Genomic DNA, 13,570 nt, shown 5'->3' on the forward strand with positions numbered 1-13,570 from the left:
TTTGTAGTTCAAAATTCATAATATTGTTTGTATTTATATCTAAGGTTATAAAATTCAGCACTAAGTTTTCCATAAGTTTTGTTCAAATAGCTATAGAGAAAATTTGAAGTGTCATTATAGGAAAAATGTTTTGAGCGTTTGAGTTTTATATTTTTATGAAATCGCGTAATGATAACGATTTATCCCCAAACCAGGTATATGTATATCTATGCTAATAGAAGGTATTATGAATTATAATAATACCTTATAATAATAATAATATCCCTTTCTTGGAGAGATTTTTTAAAACTTTGTTGGTGATAAGATCATAACCTAGAGCTTTACCGATCGGAAGTTTTTTAATGATACTACTGATTTCACCTGGAGATATAGGTTTGGTGGGAAGGGACATGGGTAGAGGAGACGAGAGGAAAATGTTGACTTTATCTGTATGACTAGGATCAGGTCTTGGATATTGGTGGTTTTTGAATGTGGATTCTAAGTGCTCACCGAACAAGATAGACTTTTCAAGGTCGGTTACTGCTAAGGTATTATTTTCTTTTAGGAGAGGTGGAGATAGCTCTTTAATTTTGGTTAATCTTTTAGTGGCCTTCCATAGAGAGTTGTCAGAGGTCTTTAAAGATTGAAGATAAGTGGTGTAGTTTTCGTATTTATATTTTGAAAGAATTTTTTTCAGTTTATTGGAAATTTGATTATAACTGGTTTTGGCTGCATCCGAATTGCGTGCCAAAAAAAAAAACGATGTTGGTTGACAACCGAATTGCGTGCGCGTATTTTTCGGAACAGGTTCGAATTGCGTGCGCGTATTTTTCGTGACAGATTCGAATTGCACGCGTAAAAGTTTGAATTATAGAGATTTATATATTAATAAGAGAATTAACTTAAAATAACATTTTTATGTTTTATTAAAAGCACTACAAATTAAGAAGAGTAGAACCTAACACGACAAGTAAAAAGTATAAACTGATCATAGTTGGCCAGTCAAATGTTGGGAAAAGTACTATAATTCAACGTATCTGCAAAGATGTTTATCAAGATACTATAAAATACACTATAGGTATGAGTATAGTATTAAAATTAAAAGACTAAATTTGATCATAAATATTTTTTAGACGTTTAATAAGTAATAATAATTATTTAATAGCTGGACTGTCTTTGTCCTTAGTGCAAACTGCAAGTGTCTGAAGTGTGGTCACCCCTATACAATTCACACAACGTGAAGGATGATGGCACTAGTTAGCTGTGTGACCGTAGTTTTGGCAGTTTTTACGTTGGGGTGGACGGATTTGCCTATATCTCGTTTGCAATTTGTCTTAGTTTAGACAGGGCCTATTATGTCTTCATTCTTTTTTCAATCTTCCCCTAACTTGTGTTAGTGTTGCCATTCCTGTCCAATGTATGGTTTTCATTTGATATCATTTGGAAAACGGTATACCCGATGTGTATGTAACTCACTATGTTGTGATTGGCTGTTACTATGTGGTCCTGAGAAGGAACATTTTAGTGTCGTAATGGATATGACCCGTTACACTCATATTCAAATATCATAATACTCGGAACCGCGGTCAAACATTACAAGCCTCTACCTACGATAAATATTTTCTTATTTATAACAAATTAACTAAAATTGTTAGGTATAGTTATCTACTTTTTGTTAATCTATCTAATTTCGTAAAAATATTACTTTACTGGTTTTCAACAGTTCTTAAGTTACCCGATGTCTTGATGTTATATTTTCTAAAATTTCAAACGTTCCAACTTACTATATTATTGTTTAATGAAATTCATACCATATTAAATTGCAATCATAATAATTTTCAAATGTTGAGATAATGAAATTTAAACGGGTAACTTGAAATATTAACTCAAAACTGGCACGATTCTATATTTTAGACTAATATGGTGTTATTGAAAACAACATTTATATGCTGCATCTTAAAATGAGGCAGTCTTGCATTTCCTAAAGAATTGTGAGCGCCACGTATTGCCACAAGTTAAAATTTTTGTGTTTTTGAGAGAATTGGATACCTATAATTATAGTACCTACTTGAAATTAATTTTAGTATTACGAAAACATATTGTGTTAGGTAGGTAGGTATATCATCACCTATATTACTATAAAAAATTGTATTATCTCGACTATCGCGACCCGCGATAACATTTATGCGTCTGGCAATCGTAACGACAATAATGTGTTGGCCGATCAGTTGTCATTCGTAGTTGCTCGAAGATTGTACTACCGCATGGGCGTTCCCAGACATTTTTCAAGGGGGGGGGGGGAGGGCAAAATTAATTATAAAAATAAATGAAATTTTTTTTATACATTTTATTCATAGGTAGTAAATTATTATGTTTCGTCATTATTACAATTATGAATTAAAACATTACAATAATTATGAATTAGGTAGGTATTAATGCGTATTATTATTACAATTAAAACATTATTATACCAGAATTTTACCAATTGTTGTGGAAATAAAATTATTCCAGGGAGGGGCAAGTGCCTTTGCCCCCTCCCTGGGGACGCCCATGTACTACCGTCCACCGAAATTATATTATTATGTATAATATGATAAAACACTAACCAGTTTAAAATAAAAGTATACAGTCCATTTAAATATCGAACATGCTGCTTGTAAGTTTTTAAATTCAAATTCAAACTTTTAAACATATATTATATATATCAGTCCGCTCCTGCATATATATATATATATATATATAATGTTCATTCCTTTGTGGAAAATTCCTTGGTTTTGTTGAAGCGGTTAAGGCGGTTTAAGTAGAAATAATAAAATCAATAAAACGAGGCCTTCGGGATGCGAAGTATAAAGGTCCGGACGAAATACGTGTTTACCTCCAGTTGAGTATGAAACGCGTAATCATAAACAAGCACACCCACACACCCATAATCAACCACATACACTAAATTATGTTTACACAATACACGCGTATGTTTCGTAAACGCCGAGAACACATTGCGCGCCGTTGATGTCTCGACGGGATGTGATGTATGTGCTGCAGTAACACGTGTAATAGCGCGTAATAATAATTAAAGTTAATTAAAAAACAATAAAATTCAATTCAATTCAATCTCCACTTAATACTCCTATTAAATTGCACAAAAAATATCAAGAATTTAAAAACAATGGTCTTTAAGATTAAGTATATTTAAAATATTGCATTATTGAAGAAATAAGGGGGTGATCATGCTTGGTGAATCGTTTTGTATATAATTAAACTTAACAACACTCATGCAATAGTATAATATAATATATTATACTAAATAAATAATTAATAAATAATTAATAAGTATACATATTATGTATATGTAAGGTGTTTGCCTTTTGCTTATTTATCGTCGTACTACATGATAAATTGATACGTAAGTATAATTTAGCTAATAGCTATATATAGCCTATAATTCGATAAAATGTGCTATTTGATGTGCATTCGAATGCATATAATTGAAACGCATTTTCACGCTCGCGTGTAAAATGTATATGTATGCCGTTTTTATTCTGTGGCGTATTTTCGGGGGATAGGTGGTCGGAGGATTGCCTCCACTCCATTAGACTTTGTTGTTTTTTAAACGCATTCGAGCGATTGTATTATTATGTAGGTAACAATAAATTCTGTTGCTAAACTGGAGGCGTAAGATAAAATAAAAAATGAATTTTACACATTTATACTGTTTCAAAATAAAATTCAAGAAGTGGAGGAGGTATGAGGAAGAGAAGCATTACATTTTTTTAAATCCCCCCCTTTTTGGTCGGGCTATGGATAGGTTTTGCAATTGTCGTGTCGTAGTATTGGTGTACACTACGCCATCGTCGTTGTTTTTGTCCGCATATATACGTCACGGACGTGACTGTAAAGCGCATGGACCACTCTATGTATAATATATATATAATACGGCCGTGCCGAGCTGCTGCGTTCCCATGGCGACCGGACGATCGGCGGCGGCGGAAACGACGAGTACAACGACGACGACGACGACGACGACGACGATGATGACGACGACGTGATCATTATATATTATTAGTCAACATGCCAACAGGCAAGTGACCGGACACACATATTCCCGCCGCGAGACAGACGACCCGCTCACATTTTAATAAGCTCGTTCGCATAATATAATAATATTATTATTATTAATATACTCCTGTAGTGTGTCACAATCATTGATATCTGTATACGTTTCGGGACTTGACGTTTGGTTGTCAGAAAATGTCTGTGAAATAATTTTGGTTTTATCTCTGTGAGTCCAGATATTCGAAGACGGAACGCGGTCGCCCAGCCGATCTGACACAGCCGCATCAGACACCTCTGTTACGTTATACCGTATTGAGTTATTATTATATTTAGGCCCCCGGTTTCAAAAACGATGTCCTTCTTGACAGTGTCCTAGGACTAGCAACCGGCCGTCCATAATTATCAGGTGAGTTTTTTTGTACGATACATTATAATTTAGTAATATACGCCATTTATACATAATATATAGTGTTACTGCAGTGTTATGGAAACGAACTGAAACGTTTAAACAATAAATTACATATCCGATGTCCCACATATTGTTGTAGAAATTATAATATTATCACTTAGTATCATTTCCTCAGGTAGTCAGGTTATATATAATCGTATTTTAGTCCATTTACGTATAATATATTATGTAAAACGTGCACGCACGACAAATTATCGACAAATAGTTATATTATTACAATATATAAGTATTGAATTATTTATAGACTCATTTACGTAATTATTGGACCGTTAGTTATTGTATAACTTAATTAGTTATTAATATAATTTGACGTTAATTTATGACGATAACTTTAGATGATAAGGGATAATGATTTTTCTTATGCTCTACTATTTTCCTCTGTATTTTGAAGAACTGAAAAAATGTATCTGTTCATAACACCTACTAAACAAAATTAAAAAAATTTTAAAATACAATGATGTAATACCTGACATATAATTATTATAGATTTATTCAAGCAGTACGTGTGTAATATTTTCGATAAGAGTAATAATTTATAGCCCGAAGTGTAAACATTTATTATGAGTTATGAGTTTATGAATTATGACACATCATTCAATTCATACATGTAATGAAATTGCATACTCAATGCGCCGTCTTGAGATTTTCTGTTATTTTTATTTTTCAGATTTATATCGTCTATACTTCTATTATACACTTATCACTTATATATTTGTACGTATCATGTATATATGATTTAAATAATATAATTTAATAAATATACCATACCTGCAGGTAATCTGTTTATCATGGATGTAAAATTGTAAACAAAATAACTTAAAATCACTAAAACAGGAAATAATTATGGTCGAATAAAATATAATTACAGTTAATAATAATAAAACAAATTACAAATTAAATTAAATTTATTCAAAAATACATTTTATAGTAAAACTTTTTGAAATTGTTGAGATAATATTAAATTAAAATTTTCGAATGAAGTTAATACTCTTTCAAATATACCTACACGGAAACATTCTTATAATCGTATATTTTTAAAATACCTAATGAAAGTATTATCTATAGAATAATGTAATTAATTTTGTTCATTATTTTTTTATCATCAAATATTGTTTTCATTTAAATAGAGTAAATTTATTCATCTATACCTTCTTTTATCATCATATAATACATTTATTTTGATTTTATGAAAAATCATACTCATTGGTCATAATTAGGGATGAGAACTTATAGGAGCTAAAATAGACAAAATATGCATGTAAATTGTAAATATGCAAGGCAAAATTATGATATATACATCAAAATTTGAAAATATGCAAAAAATATATTATAATATGCATTTTTTTCTATAAATAAAAAAAAACATGTTTACAATAAATGAATATAAATAATATTTCGTTAAATTTGATTCTATTGAAATATAAATAATATTTAACTGAGTGATAAAAAATTGATACTAGGTATAAATATGAGATAATAAATGATTGGTGGGTGTATTGATTATATATTGATAGTCAGGTGATTTAATCTAAAAAAATAAAAATAAAATTTTTAACCTAACCTAACCTAACCTGTAAATTTGTTGCATTGAACCACCAAAGTTTTTTAATATTTTCGAAGTCCAATCTCCGACGATTATCCGAAAGAATATTTTTGTTATATGTAGAATGTTATTGATTATTGACTACAAACTTATAAAATTCCATAAAATAATAAATGATACTAATCCTAAATTTACTTTTATATACTATTAAATGTTATTGGTTATTGACTACAAACTTATAAAATTCAATAAAATAATAAATGATTTTAATAAATATGCATTTTTATACACAAAAAAAAACATCAATATGCAACTTTTAAGAAAACTACCAATATATGCAAAAATATGCAAAATTGAAAATTTTTCAATTCATTAGGTTATAGAATAGATTTTTAGCTCATCTAGCTATAAATAGGAGATATAGAAAAAAATATGCAAATCCTATAAATTCTCATCCCTAGTCATAATATATAGTGTTATACAAAAAAGAAATTATATTTTTTATGAGTTTATTATCAGTATAAAGATTAATACTGCGAAAATATTTTTTATTTTTTATATGCAAACTATTTGGTGTTAATGCCTACATGAAACAGCCTGTTTTAATTAGCTTTAAATAAAGTTTTTGTGGATATATGTTTTGTTTATAACTATATATGAGTACGTTTGATTTTATTATTGGTTTAAATATTTTTTTGACATCCATTGAAATAAATAAATATCTTTTTACATCATTCATACCCATATTAAAGGATTAGGTATAATATAAATATGACTACGATACGTTTACTTTAAATTTCATGAGTTCAAGACTTAAAACATTAACTAACTTAATTAAATTTCCCCAAAGTATATAATTCATATTCAATTACGATTTTTCGTAGTTAATAATTAAACAACTGACGTCCGACGGTATTACTTTTCTTGTAAGTTACTAACATAGTTGTTTCAAAAAGTAAAAAAGCGGGTAAGTCGTGGATGTCGCTCTGCTGTACAGTAGGTTACTGTAATGGATGGGATTAAATTTGAATGCAATGATAGGTATCATTGTATACGAAAAACGATTCTGAACGGAGATGATTTGTCAGTCTAGGATATATTATATTTTAATATTGTCATATATTCTATTTTGAAATCAATATTTTATTTTTCAATTAAGTCGCATTTTGCATAAGGCTTAGTTAATCAATTAGTGTATTTATCATGTAGTTATCATAATTCATAATACCTTATACTATCATAGATATACGAATACCTGGTTTGAGGATAAATCGTTATCATTACGGGATTTAATAAAAATTTAAAACTCAAACGCTCAAAACATTTTTCCTATAATGACGCTTCAAATTTTCTCTATAGCTATTTGAAGCAAAACTTGTGGAAAACTTGGAGTTAAATTTTATAACCTTAGATATAAATACAAACAATATTATGAATTTTTAACTACAAAATAATTTGCAAATATTCATGGTTTTGACGAATTTTTGTCAATATTTGAAATTCAAATGCTAATAAAAATTTAATTTGAATTTCCGATGGACATTTTTTTTTGTGATAAAGATTGAAAAACTTGTAAGGAGCCTTGTATTAAATTTTCAAATGTTAGGTATAAAAGGAAAATTTTTTATGAATTTCTAGAATAAAATAACTTACGAATTTTCGTGATTTTTACGTATGTTGTCAAAATTAAAATTTGAATACATGTAAAAAAAAAATGTAGCTATATATTTATTTTATTTTTCAACTGCTATTGCAAAACTATATTATGAGCCTTGTATTAAATTCTCAAAATCATAGAATTAAAAAGAAAAACTTTTATGAATTTCGATCTAAGATGATTTTTGAACATTGTTGTAATTTTTATGTATTTAGTCAAAATTTGAACTGTAAATGCTTATAAAAAAAATTTGTGACTATATATTTCTTTTATTTTTCAAATGCTATTGTAAAACTATTTTAGGAGCCTTGTATTAAATTTTCAAATCTTAGGTATAAAAGGAAAGTTTTTTATGAATTTCTAGGATAAAATAATTTACGAATTTTTACGTATGTTGTCAAAATTAAAATTTGAATACATGTAAAAAAAAAATTGTGGCTATACATTTATTTTATTTTTCAACTGCTATTGTAAAAATATATTATGAGCCTTGTATTAAATTCTCAAATCTTAGAATTAAAAAGAAAAACTTTTATGAATTTCGATCTAAGATAATTTGAAAATTGCCGTTATTTTTACGTATTAAGTCAATATTTGAACTTAAAATACTAATAAAAAAAAATTGTGCCTATATATTCTTATAATTTTTCAATCACTATAATAATAACTTATGAGGAATTTTGTATTAAATTTTCAAGTATTTTGATAGGGTCAAAAAATTTTTATCGACACTTAAAAAAAAATTTTCAGACAAATTGAAAATTTCAATCGTCTATAAATATCTCAAAAAAAGTCAAAATATTTTGAAAATTAAATCATGTAAAGAAAATGCCAATCCTAATAACTGGTAAAATTTTCAAGTATCTAGGACTTATACTTTTTGAATAATAACAAATATTTAAAATCGTTTCAGGATCGTTATCGGTACGCTATTTCGTAAAAATATAAAATTCAAACGCACTTAAAATTTTTCCTATAATGATGCTTCGAGTTTACTCTATAGCTACTTGAAGGAAAACTTATGGAAAACTTAGTGTTGTATTTTTAATCCTTAGTTATAAACGCAAAAAATTTTATGATTTTTCAACTTCAAAATTACTTGCAAATTTTCGCGTTTTTGACAGATTTCGTAAAATTTTGAACTATAAACGCTTATTAAAAAAAATTGTGACTTACGATTTTAATTATTTTTAGCTACAATAAGAACACCTCATAAGGAACCTTGTATTAAATTTTCAAGTTTTTTTGGTAGTCCAACATTTTTTTACCCACACTTCAAAAAAAAATTCTCAAAAAAGTCGAAAATTTCAGTGGTCTATAAATAACTCAAAAAAGTCAAAAATTTTTGAAAATTAAACTGTATATAGATAGAACTACCATAAACATTTGGTGAAAATTTCAAGTGTTTACAGTGATTCGTTTTTGAATTACAACCATATAAAAAAATCGATTTGGTCGAAAACTGATTTTGCGTAAAAATTCCCGTTTTTCTGTCATTTTTTTTTGTTTTTCTCGATTTTTTTTGAAAAATGTTGGAAAATGTTTACTTTTGACCTCTATTATGCACCAAGGATCTTCACTTTTACATCGGAAACCACCCCCAAAGTTTGAAATCGAAGCATTATTTCGACTAGTTATGCTGTACACAGACACAAAAAAAAAACACACATCATTGTAAAATCAATACATTCATCACTTCGTTCAGAATCTAAAATTGATTAACTCGATGATTAATTTAAATATACAATGAAATTGGGAAGTAAATACACATTTTGCCAACTTATTTATAACTAGTTTAATCCTATAAATAACAGTAGCGTTCGCAGGAATTTAGTTCGGTTAGGGTTTTACACGAGTTAATAATTTAAATAATAATAATAAACAATTTAAATCATTTGCTTAATAGTTCCTCTAAAATTAATTATAACAAATCATAATTAATTATAAATCGACAATTTAATTTTTATCTATTAAAAATTACCAACAATTTATCGACTCTTTTGTATTGAAATGGTGGTAAACTGGTAAATAAGATTTTGTTGTAAAATAAAAAAATTTCAGGAGGGTCAGAACCCTAGAACTCCACCCCTGCGTACGCTACTGATAAATAATAATGATATAATATACATTAGAAAGTAGAAACCGTCGTAATAAGGTTATACATTATTTAAAAAAATATTCTTACACTTAAATTATTGATTAACTTCAAAAAATAATATACTATATATTTATATATATTCTTATACTATACTATACTATACTATACTATACTATGTTATAGACATTAAAATAGTATTTACTAACACCTCTTCAAGGGATAAGGCACAAATATTTTTATACATTTATTCTAATTCAAAATTTAAATACGTACATTTATAAGTGATCAATTACAAGATGACGACGACCGAGGCAGTACTGTTGATAATATAATAACTTCAAATAGTTCTTAATTCATCATTAAAACCACTTATTCATCACCCAATTCGAGAATAATATTATTTAAATATTGCTATAGTAGAAGTAGTGGAAAAATGGTAAAGTGCATACTGCAGTTGCTTTGTTTCGAGGCCCACCTTATTGTCACTTTGATGGTGGTGTATGTCAGTATACCTATAGAGAATTAAAGTCTAAAATTTAAAAAGTGCACTTATTTCATATGTGTCATAATAATGACCCACTAGACGTTTCCTCTCACAAAACAGGCCAAACATTTTAGTAATTTGTGTTAATGTATTATTATACTATATTTATTTTTAAAAATCGCATAGAACACACTGTTAATATTAAGGCTGTGTTGAAATATACTTCAAAACAATATTTTTTTAATAAAATTTTGATATTAACATAGTAAATAATTATAAAAATGATTATATTATATAAATTGTTAGGATAGACATAGTATAGATAAAAATCGATTGTATACTTAAATGCTTAAGAGAAAAAATTGCCATGTTAATAAATACAGTGTAAACTTAAATGTCTAGTCAGGAATGATTTTAAAAAAATGTTTAGATATACCACTCACGCTTGACATACTTAATGTATATAGACTTTAATAAATAATGTAAACTATGTGAGCATGTATAATTAATCGAGCTTTTTTAAATTTTAGTACTGTAAAAAATATTCTGATTCTGGAGTGAATAATAATTAAATTATGTAATTTAATGGTTGAATTATCATTGGACGCTGAATCTTTTTTAATATACTATTAACTATTATTGGTGCATTAAATGTTTAGTGATAGTTTGTGAAACCTGGAATAAATATTTTAAAATAAATGTTTAATCGCGTCATATTTACTTGTTTCCAATAGACTATCTGGTTATTAATATTTTTTAAACCAGCTCATGAAAATTCTACACAGCCTATAAACTAAAATTTATTATACTATACATATAGTACTTATTAAATATTTATATACTTTAAAGATATTTCAGGGGGGGGGGGGGTAACAACCCTCCAAACCACTCCCCTGGTTGTGCCACTGTACAGTGGCGTAATTTGGCTATTTTTGTGGGGGGGGGGGGATAAAATATTTTAACATTTTACCTATACGGCTATACCCCCTTCCCATAAAAAAAAAAAAAGTATTTATTATAAGCACCTTTCAGAATTCAGAGTAATATATTTATGTACACATGAGACATGGAATAAATTCCGATTAAGTGTACAAATCGATAAGTTATTTTTAGTTCAATAGGACTACGGAAAAATATTAAGATAGGATAAGTGGATAAGATATTAGATAGGACAGATATGACAATATTCCTTCGATCGTCGTCGATCCACGATAAAATAATACTTTACTGCTCGGTGGTTTATTTTTGTACCACTACACAATGCATAAACAAACTCAAAACTTACACAAAACATATTCATATTGCAATAGTGATACTTATAAATTTGCGTGGCTGCCTTTAAAACGAACTACCTAGGTATGAAGTATTTATGTACAACTAGCATAAAAGATTTGTTTTTTTTTGTATTATTTCTATAAGGTATAAAATATAGGCTATTTATAATAATATTAATTCGCCGAGGTATTTGATTTCAATATATACATTTATAATTTATATAAAAAAAAAAATAGTAATATTATTAGATAATGAAGTACATAGGTATGTAGTTAATCAATGTTAAAAAAAAAGTCATGGGGGGGATACGACACCCAAATCCGCCCCCCCGTAATTACACCACTGCCACTGTATTTAGGAGTATGCGAATGGCGTAAAATACAGGAGTGGGTATAATATAATGATGAAATTTTAGAATAATTTATTTCCTATATTAAGGCATAGCCGCATAGGTAGTTATATAACATAGTAAAAATAGTAGTATAATTATTTAAATATCTGACTTTTTGATCGTATTTCCGCATGAAATATTGAATTATATGGTACCTTGTATTATAGCTAATACTTTATATAGATTATATATATATCAATTTATTGTAGTATTTAATTTTAATTTTTATATTGATTATATAAGGTACAAAAAAAAAAAATTAAAATATTGTCAACTCTATAGATGGTCAAAACCCTAAGGTTAAAATTTAAGTTATAATTATAATTTGTTATTGCTAGTAATTGATAAATAACAAGACAATTTCTTGAATTATGTTTATCATACTTTATTACTCGTAGGTAATCAAAGTTTAGAACTTATTGTAAATATCACATAATATAATATTATTATGTATAATATCATATTTTACAACTATTAAATAAGAATTGGGTGATTCACTAATCACTGCCTCACTGGCCACTATAATCATTGTTTTAATTATATTTCACAACGGCGATAGCTTATGTGTGCGGATGACGCTTGTTGTAAAAATTACATTTTCGTGCTGTAATGCTGTACCTATAATGGTTTTCTTCGCATGGCATTGGCATTATATACTTACATATATACCTATATAATATACTACACATAACGTTTTTAATTGTATTGGATGTCTATGAATTTCCTTTGCCTTCTTGACCAACAAACCTTAAGTAATAGTATCTCAAACACTAACATAGACCAGTTTTCATTACCTAAAAAAGACGCTATGACAACGAGCAATTATTTAAATATGTTGTAATTGAGTGGTTCTCGGCCGACAACTTAGTGACTGTCATTACAGTGTATTAAATTGTCAAACTATCGATTGCACGTTCTTGAAGAAATTTTATTCGTATCAAAGACATCTTCTCAGAAGAATAGGAACTTGAGTGTTAATAAACGCAGGGGTATGTACTATTTTGCTTCAATGATTTCGTTGACCTTTGCATAACAAAAAGATTCTGTCATAAGCTGTTATAATATCATCATTCATCACCGCTGCTTTTATTAAAGTACTGTATAACGGAAAACTTCAACTTTGAACATAATTTTTTTTTATTTACTTTAAATAGTCGTATAATATGTGGTTTGTAATTTATTTATGTTAAAATAATGGATGTTAATAATTTTAATGGAATTTTTACTACATTCATATAATCATATGCAATATAATAAAATTAAAATTGTTCAAATTATTCGTGACAACATTTGAGATAATCTGAAATATCATATATAATATATTATAATAGGTAGTATTATTTCCCTAGAGAATATGGCAGCTTCTGTATCGACCCTAAGTAATATATATATATATACATATATACATCAGATAAACAATGGTATTTGACTAAACTATAATAAAGGGTTAAATTTAGGGTTTCCTATTAGTCGAAATTTCCTACTATCCTTAAGTGCTTAACAAAATAACAACAGTTTGCTATTTACCTAATTAATCAAAGAATGTTATTTATTTATGCTATTTCAGTGCACAAGTAATTTTAATATTATATTTTTTTTTAAATATGTTGTTCATACATAG

General features: G+C 27.7%; 1 protein-coding gene across 1 annotated transcript in view; it reads left to right on the plus strand.

Moving 5' to 3' along the window:
* The first annotated feature begins 4,028 nt into the window (after positions 1-4,028).
* LOC107168164 (putative ATP-dependent RNA helicase TDRD12) overlaps positions 4,029-13,570 on the plus strand; it is a 53,434-nt gene continuing 43,892 nt past the window's right edge. The window contains exon 1 of the mRNA XM_089218263.1: positions 4,029-4,438. The gene's annotated coding sequence lies outside the window, so the exon portion shown is untranslated. The remainder of the gene's footprint in view (positions 4,439-13,570) is intronic.

Source organism: Diuraphis noxia, unplaced genomic scaffold (assembly GCF_037042655.1).
Source record: "Diuraphis noxia isolate RWA-SAM2 unplaced genomic scaffold, SU_Dnox_SAM2 contig0002, whole genome shotgun sequence".
Lineage (NCBI taxonomy): Eukaryota > Metazoa > Arthropoda > Insecta > Hemiptera > Aphididae > Diuraphis > Diuraphis noxia.